Source organism: Dromaius novaehollandiae, chromosome 4 (assembly GCF_036370855.1).
Source record: "Dromaius novaehollandiae isolate bDroNov1 chromosome 4, bDroNov1.hap1, whole genome shotgun sequence".
Lineage (NCBI taxonomy): Eukaryota > Metazoa > Chordata > Aves > Casuariiformes > Dromaiidae > Dromaius > Dromaius novaehollandiae.
The window spans coordinates 19758218-19767409 of record NC_088101.1 but is presented as its reverse complement, the minus strand read 5'-3'; the positions used below and the strand labels follow the sequence as shown (position 1 = coordinate 19767409).

Genomic DNA, 9192 nt, shown 5'->3' with positions numbered 1-9192 from the left:
CTTCTCTAATGCTTGTACAGTAAATCGCGTTTGTTTTTGCCGAGGAGGCGGGGTGAGGGCAGCTGGGAGGTTCGGCCAGGGATGGGATGGACCCGTATCAGACGTCCGCTGCGGTTTAACACGTGAAGATGAGCTTGGCCGTTTCATCCTCTCCCTGTCGCGGCTGTTAGAGACATCCCGCGCTCAGGTTGGGCTGGACGGCGAAAGTTGGCAAGCCGAAACTGCCTCCCTGCTTTGAGTTAGAAAATCTTGCCTGCGGCTGTCTGAGAGTCCCGGACACCTGCGTCCTCGCTGGCGATGCAAACTGCTAGCCTAGCTATTTAAGCTAAAAATAATTCTTTCCTTGAGAGCTTTTCTCCTACCGTTTTCTTTTCAGGAGCTGGCATCAAATAAAGTAGCTTAAGAAAAAACACAAGACGGGGCAGAGCTCCAAGCAGAACGACGGCAAAGCCCTCCCGCGCAAAGGCCACGCGCTGCCGCGGGCTCCCGGCTGCCCCACCGCTCCTCTCGCCTGGCTCGGCTGCTTGGTTTACTGTGGGTGTTTTCTTTCTTTTAAACAGGACTGGTCCCTTCACCCGTAGATCTTTGAGTTTAGCTCCGATATCATCTCAGCCAGTAGGGTTTTTTTTTTTTTAAATACCCTTTTATGCGCTTTTCCTGTGCCAGGTGTTAGTGAGGGTTTATTGGTGCAAGGCGAGGAGCGGTTCCCGCTTTGCCAAAAGTGCTGTGGTCGTTTGCAGCCCTCCCCAGAAACCAGCTGGCCACGCGGCCCTCCTTGGCTGCCTCCGTAATTGTCACTTAATTATTTTAGTTACACCGCTTTTCTTTGCAAAAAAGAGGAGCTGACTGACCTCCGTGTAGCGGAGCGCTAAAAATTTGCTGCGGTTTCGGAGAATACCCAAATTACCCCAGTCCTTGGCAAAGCTCATCGTCTGCTGAGGGAAGCTCAAGGGCTGCATAGCTGCATTTAGAGCTGAGATAAGTTTAGCAATTATGACAAAATCTATCAACATCATAAAACTGATGATCTGGCAGGCAAAAAAAAAAAAAAAAAAAAAGGCAGCCACGTTCCTCAGATAAGAGATTAACAACAAAAATCTGTGGTCAACTTCAGTATTTATTAAGAGAAAACCATGGATGAAAGAATGAAAAATTGCCAAACTAAAATGTTTCCTTGACAGATCCGCATGAAGAGTTTTAAAAAATGGTGACATTAGTGACAAAGTATTAGAAATGAACATGTTTTTTCTAACCAAAAATAAGATATTGAAAAATATGTGAAGGGAAAGAGCTTTTCAGGATCCCAGTGCCCGACCACATTCCCTGCAAGCACAGGATGTTTGTCCAAGGCCTTGACTTTAAGTTCTCGGTAAGAGCTGGGTATCTCTGCCATGACTGACTATTAAGGACCAAGAATGTGGTATTTCAAGTGTATTACAATAAGTGGATGCAAATATTTTGAAAATTGCATTGCAGCTATTTGAAGGGAAAGGAGCGATCCCCTCTGTGGCCCCCCCAAAGGTAGCGTAACTTAACTGCTTGTCCCTGTTTGCTTGATTCCTTACCCTGACGTTAACGCCCACTTCTTTGTGCTCTCACGTTTTCAGATGAGGCACTTCTTGCGTGGAGAGGGGAAAAAAACAATATTCTTCCCTAAGCGTATGCTTTCATAAAGGTTATGCTTTGCTTGTCACCTGGTAAGAGATGTTAAAAACCCGGGAGAACTATTTGTGGATGATCAGCATCCCGGGATCCACCTGCACGAGGGGCTCTGTGATCAATGTGGGCTGGTTTTTAGGTGTAAAAACCTCAAGGTTTTAGGTCCTCTGCATCCACACCTGGAGCCCTGTGCAGCAGGGAGACACACGTGAATGGCGTCTCACCTGGAAAACCAACGGTTTGCTTTAGCTGGGAAACCTGGAGCCTTGCGGAAGGGCTTGTGCTTGCTTGGTCGCGCTCTCTCTCTCTTTCTTTCTTTCTCTCTCTCTCTCTCTCTCTCTCTCTCTCTCTTTTTTTTTTTTTTTTTTTGATATCTTTCTGCTTGGCTAGTGCCAAAGAAAAATGGAAGAATTCAGTGAGCGCAGAGCCTCCGCGCAAAATGCAGGCGGTTTTCTCGAGGCCCCTGCTGTGCAGGAGAGAAGCATCAGCTGATTGATCCACCATGTCGCTCTACCTTTCCCCAAGATTTCACAGCGTTAAACGTCTTTGTCTGTAAAGATCCCAAAGCAGGTGTAAATATGATTGAGGCTTTACAGTGGAAAAGAGAATCAAATGTAAGCTTTAAGGGGGGAGGAGGAGGCGGAGGGTGATAGCTGGATGCAGAGTTGTTGTTTCTGAATCTAAGGACGCGTGTGCACTTTGGGATTTTGGAGACCGGGGAGCGGAAATCTTTGAACGTGCTCCCTTCTCCTAACGAGTCTCAGTTTGCCACGTTTACGTCATTTTTATTTGGAGGAGCGCTCGCTGCACCACGCCGGCTCGTTGGAGCGGCAGCCCTTGGCGCGGCGTGCTCACGTGCACCGCTTTGTCCATCGCACGTCGCCGCACGACAGCCGGCGCGTCGTCCGCAGCTCGGCGACGCCGATGGTGTGGCTGTGGCTACAGCAATGACGTGGGCCTGCTCCGGGGACAGCAAGGCTGCGCGGCTGGTTTTGTAAAGGTGAAGCGAAAGGCTTAACTCCCCTCTTGTTTCCTGCCTCCCTCCCGCCCCAAAGCTGTTTCAGGTCCCAGATCGGGAGGGAAAAAGAGATTAATCTATCTTCGACTGAAACATCTGAACCGGGGCAAGAGATGTCCTTGACTATAGATGCTAGATGGGATATCAAAAAATCAAGCTTCGTAAATAAAGAGTTTCCAGATATGCAAAGGGACGTCCAGCGTTCAGATCTTTAACATGGAAATATTGTGATATCAGGAGCAGAATGAACTTGTCTTCCATGCGGCTTCGGTTTGATCGACTCTTAGGGTTTTTCCATAGTTCCCTATCTCCGGTATTTCTTAAAACTCTGGCTCCCGGAGGCAAGTGAGTTTGTTAGGATGACACCTTTCTTAAGTAAATAGGCATTGCTCTCCTCAAAGTTGTGCGTGAACTCTTCAAATCGTGACATCAGTTACCCCATAAAGGCTGAGGGTGAAAAAACGGCCAAAGAAGTGTCATACCTCTGATGATGATGATGGTTTTCAAGCTATTCTGCTGATTTAGGGTTAACTCATGATTGTCGATTGCTTGGCGGTCGCAATATTGAACTTACTTATTCACGGGGCGGTTTGAGAGCCGATTGCAGCTTTGGGGTCAGGAGGACCCCCGGCGGGTCAGCCACGACCTCCGACGCGGCCGCCAGCGCAGCGCTCGGCTCGCTTCCCCGCCGTCCCTGGGGCCTGGCGTCTGGTCCCCCCGAGCACCGCGGCAGTGACGGCCGCCCCAGCTCCGCGGGGCGTTACGTGCCGGCAGCGCGCTGTCGAGTGTCGCGTCCAGCACGGAGCAGCGCTGCTGCCCCACGTTGCCCGTGCGGTTTTGGCTGTGGCCTCCAGATTGTACACCGCTCCCAGCGCTTTCTGCTTCCGCGTTACGGCTGCGCATTGCATTGCCGTCTGCTCTGCAGACCCCTTTACTTGAGCTGCCTGAATCTCGCTGTATTTCCTTAATTTATCTGCCAAATGCCACGTTATACCGTCACCCTATCCGTCTAGGTGGTTACGCGGTACCTGCGCGTGGGCTTGCTCTCAGGGCTGCGACGGCGAGGTGTGCACGCCGAGGGCTCCCGCTGACGGCAACGGCGCGCGGGGGGATGAACTTCCCACCTGCGCAGCCCTGTTTGCCGCCCCCGTCCCGCTGATAAAGGATCACGCGTGTTTAATCGCCACATCTGATTGCTTAGCTGCAGTTCTTTTACATGCCGTCCCGTGGCTTTGCCTTGGCTTTAGCTGCTGTCTGCTACCTCGCCCTCTCCCAGCGGTGACTTACGCTATAATAGGAAATTATGTTAGTAAAAGAATTAGAACCAGGCCTTTAAATTGTAATCAGGATTATTTCTTAAAATCTGTTCATAAAACCCTTTTCACTTGACATTGCTGTACAAATTCAAATCCAGACTTTCTTCTGTGTAAGAAGAATTACGTGCGTAACTCCCTCAAATGCCCTTGTAAGGCCAAGATGTGGGGAGCCTCATCGTGTCTCGCCGCAGTTTTAGCAAATTAACTTTACTTTGTTTAAATTCCAATTTATTTTAACCACGGCAAGACTTTTTGGTAGATGCTTAACTTGGCATAAAATTAGTTTATCGCAGGTTCTCTTAGTTTGGTAACGTGCCGACTCTAAATCAATACAAATCTGTCTTAGACATCCGTACGCCGGGCTGCTTGCAAACCTGGCACCTGTTTAACTGCATGGGTTGAAAGAAAACCAGGAGAGCTCCTGTTTTTCTTTAACCGGGCTCTTTTCGGCGCTCCCTGCCCGTGGTTACAGAGCCGGGCGCTGCTGCCAGGGCAGTGCCCTTGCCTCGGTTTCCCTTTGCAGACAGGTATCCCGGGGCTCGAGTGCCGGGGCAGAGCGGAGCTATCTTTTTATCCAAAAAGCCCACGTATTTTTGGATAAAAAGTGCTCATACTCACCCCCTTCCTGTGTCCAAAAGCAAAATATCAGGGCACGGTTAAGTACCACACGTAGTATCGCGCGTTGCCTGTGGCCGCCTCAGCAGGAGGCAAACTTCTTGGGGCTTGACACCACTTACCTCTTAAAAGAGTAAAGACAAGTTTATCTTTATCTACTTGGGCGCCCGGGATGGCAACGGCTGCGCCGCGTGTCGCGGGGTCTCTTGGATCACGTGGGACTGGGCGCTGGAGCAGCTTCTTTGCTTGTGCCGTGTCTGCGTGACCGGTATGGATGGGGGGAGAGGAGGAGGGCCTCCGTGTTATCCCTCTTTCTGCTTCCCTAGTGCCTCCATCTGCCTCTGAGCCGGCTGCCCCGGTGCCCCGCGCACCCAGAAGAGAGGAGACTTTCTGAGACCTGTCTCCAACCAAGCTTTTTAATAGGAGAAAGCTTTAGGGTGCCTAGAATTTAGAGAAAAAACATGGAAAAGGCATTTATCAAATAATACAAAGAACGAATAAATTCAGGTGGCTGCAGCCTGTGTGAGGGTTTTCCACGAGAAAGAAAGGAAAGTGAGCTGACGGGCCGTTTAATGCTAGTTATTCACCTTCGTGGAAGCCCTGAGGGACTTCCCCCGGGACCCATCTTGAGCTCCTTCCCAGCAAATTCTTTCTTGGCCTTTACCGCTCTCCTGCTTTTCCCCTTTCCCACCTCTTCCTGCCAAGAAATGACCTACTACCCAGGTGCATTTTTTCAGGATGATTTCAGCTACTTCTCGCTCATTTGAGATTTTTGAGAAGATCAGGCTCACGTACTCAGATCAGCTTAAGGTGCTTTGAAGGAATATGGCACAAGAATACTAAATCATGATTCATCGCTTGACCAGGTATTAAAATAATCCACACTCATGACTAGTTTCTTAAAATGGCCAGTGCTAGGTTTTTTTATACGTAGAATAACAAAGTAGGAAGCTACTAGTATTTCTGCAGACAAGGTGCATCTTACTGAGACAAAGATACAGTGACAGCAGGCAATTTTCAGCTCTTTTTCAGTAAGCTTTCTACATCCTTTCTTGCCTTGGCGCTCGCAGAAAGCCAATTTCCCCTGTCCCCACTACGCAGAAAATGGGGCGAGATTTTAAAAATACAGCTCCGCTCCATTCGGCTGCAGCCGCCTAAAAGAAAAAGAAGTTCAGCACTTAACCGATCCCTTTACAATATTTAAGGCTAAATTAAAAATCAAGATGTCAGGAGGTTCAATACGTCCGTGGGCCTTTTGACAGACCAGCTGCTTTGAAGCCTAAACGGGAGCCGGGCTCTTTTAAAAACCCAAACCAGCCGTGTGTGGCTGCTGCTCTGTTTCGAAATCCTGGCCCTTTGTATTTTTTACGTAATAAGATCAGTAGACTATTCGGGCTGCTGTTCCTCTCGTCCTCCGCGCGGAAAGCCTCCGTCTCGTAGCGTGGTTATCTATTTATGAGGGTAGCTATTTTGCATTACCCGCATCAAGGGAAAGCCCAGGCGTCTCGCAGCCTGCCTTCTCCCACCGCGCAAAACCCGGCTTTGCTGCCGCCAGCGCGCCTGCCTTGCCTGGCCAAGCCTTTTCTGCTCTGCGTCGGGGTTTGTGAAACGGCGGCGATGACAAGCGGTAGCGCCGACCTCCTCCGCGGGGACGTGGGCAGGACCAAGTAGCGCCTGTTGGCACACAGGCGGGCGGCAGCGGTGCGCAGGCTGCACGGCCCCGCGCCCACGGCGGTTGCCGCCACCGCCGTCGAGGACAGGAGCCGCCGCGGCCGCTCGCGGGACGGGTGGTGCGTGTGGCCTCGAAGAAAATCCCCCCCAAACCCTGCGCGTCCTGCGCCTAGGAAACGGAGACTGCTCCGAATTTGCGCCGGCGAGGCCGAGCAGCCTGCGCTGCTTGCTCGGGGCCCTCCCAGCCAGCGTTAAATCGTTTCCTCCGAAGCTTTGCCGCGGGGGCAATGACGGGATTAACCTCTGCCGCTCGCAGCCGTCTCCGCCGCCAGCTGCTCTGCGCGTCGCGCTGCAGCAAATTGGCACCTTCGCGTGCCGCCCGCCGCGTTACTTAGGGGGGTGCGGGTGTCCCATCGGCGCCGCCGCGGCGAAATGCGGAAAAAACCCTGCAGCCGCCCAATTTGTGCTCGCGGACGCCGTGGAGGCCGCCGGCCGCGGGAGGCATCCCGCGGGGCAGCACGGCCGGCAGCTCCTGAAACTGCCCCGTTTGGTGAAGGTGCAATTTTCCAGCAAACTCTTTTAACGGCAATTTTAACGGGATCGTGCGTGGCCTGTTCAGGCCGTGTGTTTCAGGCTGTTGACGTCCGTTTAGTCGTGCGGGCTTAAAGGAAGGCTGAATTTGGGCCAATTTGCATTGCAAAGTACGCGCAGGTGACAGCGCGATATGACAGGAGATTGCTATTACCGAGATGAGGTTTTACACTTATAGCCTAAATTGGGATCTTATTTGTCTGAGAAATGGCGGTGCACTGAAAAAAATTACTAAGCAGCCAATAATTTAATATTGACTGTGTCCAGTAAATATCTCTTGAGTTTCCTATTTCCAGTTAAGATGAATTTTCTGATCAAACTGCGCAGAGGGTGCACCAGCCGCAGTGCTACATGGCTTGAGGATACGCGTGTTGTACCTTCAAATCTCTACGGTAAAGCCGGTCGGGAGGGGACGGCGATGGCTCTGGGTAGAAGCTCCGTGAGAAATAATAGATGGTCTTTTGTTTTGGAGATGTTATTTTTATGTAATTCTCTACCGCTGTCAATCAGAGAAGTCCTTTCTTGGGATGGGGACAGGGGACGGGGACAGCCCTGGGGAGACCCGGCAGCCGGGCTCGGTGGCCGAGGCGGTCCTTAAAACGCCCTGGGCAGGCTCAGCAGCAGGCGCCGAGCGTCTCGTCCACGCGAGCCCGCCACGCTGCCCGCCCAGCCCGTCGCCGCTCGTTTTGCAGCACCGCCGTCCCCGCTCCTCTTGGGCCGTCGTGTGAGATACTCGCCGCCTCGCGGGGTCCCCTGACCGGGTGGTTTGTTGCTAATATCTGGCTCTGCGTGGAGACATCTTACTCGGAGTATTCCCAGCACCATCTGCCGCCCTCCTGTATTTTAATTTCCAGAAAGGGTTTTGCTGGTCTGCAGGAAGCAGGGGAGGAGCCGGGTGGAGTTGACGCAGATCCCAGGAAACGTGTGTCTGTTTGTCCCACGCGCTCATTAGTGTGGGCTTGGTCAAAGCTGCTCCGAACTTCTGTTTGTTTATTTTACTCATTTCTATCGCATCTGTCACCATGACAGCGACGTGCTGCAATTACAGGAGATTAAAACACGCAGCGCGAGCAGCTAATCCAATGCAGAAGCAGGCAGGGGAATCCTGCACAGGGCCCCCAGGGTCACTGCGGTCCTGCCTCGGCGAGCGCTACCGTTTCTCTTCCTGCAGGAAAAAAATGTAAAAGTTCGTATGATCCTGGCACTGTTTTGGGCTTCATGGTTTAAGATAAATGCCTGGTTTAGAATTACTGTTTTAAAAGAAAGGTCCACTGGAAAAAAGACTAAAAGAATTTCAAATAAGCAACGCAGAGAGCCTGGAAAAAAGGGTAACGAGATTTTACGAGATTTTACTTGACAATGCTTTAAGCTCTTTCCATAAGGTATTCAATATGTGAGTCACAGTTTCAGCCCTTTTTATTCAATTAGAGACCTGCTAACTTCCCTTGAACTCTTTCATCAAATCATCACCTTGTACTAGTGACTTCGGATGTTTTTTTTTTCGGGGTTGCACAGAGTCATTGAGGGACTCATCTCATAAACCCATATAGTAACATCCGCACCCCCCCTCCCCTCAAAATAATTATATTCCTTCCACCTCCAGCTGCAAACCTCAGCGTGTTGTTAAACAGCTGTCGTGCTCCGCTCGCAAAACGCTCCGACTGACTCAGGGTGCGGAGCAAGCGGGTCTTCTCCCGGGTGAACCACGCGCCGCCAACCTCAGATACTCATTATTCGCTCCTCCGTCCAGATACGCATGTACAGGATAAATTCGTTCCCAGCAAGCAATTTATTTGTGGGGATTTTTCGTCAATAAGTTACGCTAATGAATGCATTAGTCTCTTTTAGCTCTCTATCCAGCTGTTTAAGTTATTTATTTGGTATTAATTACGGAAATGCACACACTGTTTTGTGGAGCCCTTGCAAGCAAACAGTGTATTTCTTGCCATAAAACCACAGCCAGGTTAATAAAGGGAGCTCGCCTTGGTGTGATTTTGCAGAGATTTTGGCCACGTGGAGGCCCGGAGAGGTCCGAGGCTGTTGGAAGCGGTCATCAGAAAGGGGAGCTGCTCGGCTTCGCTCGTCGTGTCTCTGCCTTCGAGTAGTAACGCTACCAACTGTTTTATCCAGTAATGTCTTGGCAAAACTTTCATTTTGTCTGCATAACTAGGCAGTCTCTGCTTGCTTTGAAAACTGATTTTATTTCATGGCATTTTTCTCTGCTTTGGTTTCTATACTTTTTAGGTGCCAGCCTAGAGGCTGCTACTTTTAGAGCTTTTTTCCCCCCTTTTTGTCGGTCTGGAGCATGATGTGTTTTAAATG

General features: G+C 50.7%; 1 long non-coding RNA gene across 1 annotated transcript; it reads right to left on the bottom strand.

Annotated features, from left to right (window-relative positions):
- Nucleotides 1-1104: 1104 nt before the first annotated feature.
- On the bottom strand, nucleotides 1105-5045 carry LOC135328162 (uncharacterized). The gene is made up of 2 exons (XR_010388903.1): nucleotides 4731-5045; nucleotides 1105-3965 (listed from the first exon to the last, which is right to left on the bottom strand). It is a non-coding gene; the product is annotated as an uncharacterized LOC135328162 (long non-coding RNA).
- Nucleotides 5046-9192: the final 4147 nt, after the last annotated feature.